The sequence below is a fragment of the Cynocephalus volans genome, chromosome 1, assembly GCF_027409185.1.
Source record: "Cynocephalus volans isolate mCynVol1 chromosome 1, mCynVol1.pri, whole genome shotgun sequence".
NCBI lineage: Eukaryota > Metazoa > Chordata > Mammalia > Dermoptera > Cynocephalidae > Cynocephalus > Cynocephalus volans.
The window spans coordinates 134,821,387-134,823,339 of NC_084460.1; the positions used below are offsets into that span (position 1 = coordinate 134,821,387).

General features: G+C 43.4%; 1 pseudogene; it reads left to right on the plus strand.

Moving 5' to 3' along the window:
* Positions 1-1,158: 1,158 nt before the first annotated feature.
* On the plus strand, positions 1,159-1,608 carry LOC134370811 (allograft inflammatory factor 1-like; annotated as a pseudogene).
* The last annotated feature ends 345 nt before the right edge of the window (positions 1,609-1,953 follow it).

The window sequence follows — 1,953 nt, forward strand, 5'->3', positions numbered from 1 at the left end:
GTAATTTTGCAGAGGAAAATTAAAAATTAGTTTTAATAATCAGGTCTTATTAAGAGTTTACTATGTAGCCATCTGTGTTTAAGTGCTGGTCATTTAACTCGAAAGACATCATCGGGTTAAGGATTGTACAGATAAGGAAGCTGAAGCTCAAAGCAATTATGAGGTCTGACCAACATCATATAGTTTAAACACAGCAGTCATGATTTGACCCAGTTCTAGGAAAAGTCAAAATGACTTACTCTTAAACTTCTTTACTGCTTTCCTAATAGAGCAGTACAAACAATATAGAGAAAGCTGAGGACATAAGTCTTTTCATGCAAATGGAATCTACAGAATAAGGCAGCTTAGTTTCATGCTTAAGGGATTATCTGTGTCTTCTGCACATGATTGCTTCTGACCAGAGAATTAAATGGTAGACTTCCATAAGATTGATAGCAGCAGAATGATCATCACTTCTCCAAAACTGCCCATTGCACTTTGGCAGGTATTTATGTTTTTTTCTCAAACAGGAGAATGCCCAGAAGCATAGCCATGAATCTAAATGCACAAGGCTTTTAGCAGGAATCTTAGGGGGAAACTTTACAAGTGCCTGAAATAATGACCAAAGCAATTTTTAAAATGTGTTCAAATAATAGTTGTAAGCACAATCAAATTGTTCCACCTAAGATGCAAAAGAAAGGTAATTTCCTGTAAAACACATAAAATGTATATTGTTTACTCATCATTAACTCTGAACACCTTTATGCTAATGGATAGAATAAGACATATTCCCAGCAATAAGGTGACATAAACAACCTGAATAAGTCAGAGGGACACAAAGCCCTCCCCAGCTGAGTGAATGACATCCCAGTAACCTTGAAGACTCCCTGTGACCAGCCACAGACATCAATCATCTGTGGAAGCAGTAAATTATGGGGAAAAACCCAATAGGCACTAGAGACTCCTTCACAAACATGACCTTGTCTTTACACAGTCTCTACTAAGTGACAGAAGACCCCATTTTATGCAAAGAAACAGAGTATCAAGGAAGAAGATAAATGACAAGACCCAACAGAAAAGTCAATGTCTCAGCTGGAGCTCGTACTAGGTGCCTGTCCTGCCTCCTTGTCCCTCATCGAGGCCACAAAGCCCCAAACCAGCAGGAGCCCAGTGCTCACCATGTCGGTCATGCACAGCAACATGTTCCAAGAAGGGAAAGTGATCAGCTGTTCAAAGCCCGGCAAGGCAGGAGGCTGGCTGAGGTCAGCCAGGAGTTTCTTTGTGACCAGAAGCATAGTGATGAAGAAAACCTGCTGGAAAAGCTCACCGTCTTCAAAGACAAATACATGGAGCTTTGACATGAACAGTGAAGGCAAAAATGACCTGATGTCATTAAAAAGAATGAACAAGCTTGGGGTCCCCAAGACCCACCTAGAGATGAAGAAGATGATCTCAGAGGTGATAGGTGGAGTCAGTGACACCATCTCCTACCGAGACGTTGTAAATATGACGCTAAGGAAATGGTCGGCTGTTCTGCAGCTAACCATGATGTCTGAAGGAAAGGCCAACAAAAGCAGCCCCGAACCAGTTGACCCCCCTCCAGAGAGAGACATTGCTAGCCTGCCCTGAGAACCCCTGCCTGGACCTCCCTGGTCTCCCCGCCCCTGCCTCTCCCTCCTGATCTCCCCTTCCTGACTCACTGTGATTTGTCTTATTTGTTTGGTCTCTGTGGGTTTGTTTTTTTTTTTTTTTTCAGCAGCAGAATCAGTGATCTCTTTGTAAAGCACGAATTATCTGACTTAAAGGGGGTCTGGGTTGGTGAATCCTGAGCCTTGGTTCCCTTACCCCTCTTTTCTTCTCTCCTTCCCTACTTTCTGTGCAGAAGGGCTGACATCAAACCAAAAACTGAGGGGGCAGGGCCAGGGCAGGGAGGCTGGAAGCCTATGTTCCCCACACTTGGAGCTGGCACTGTTC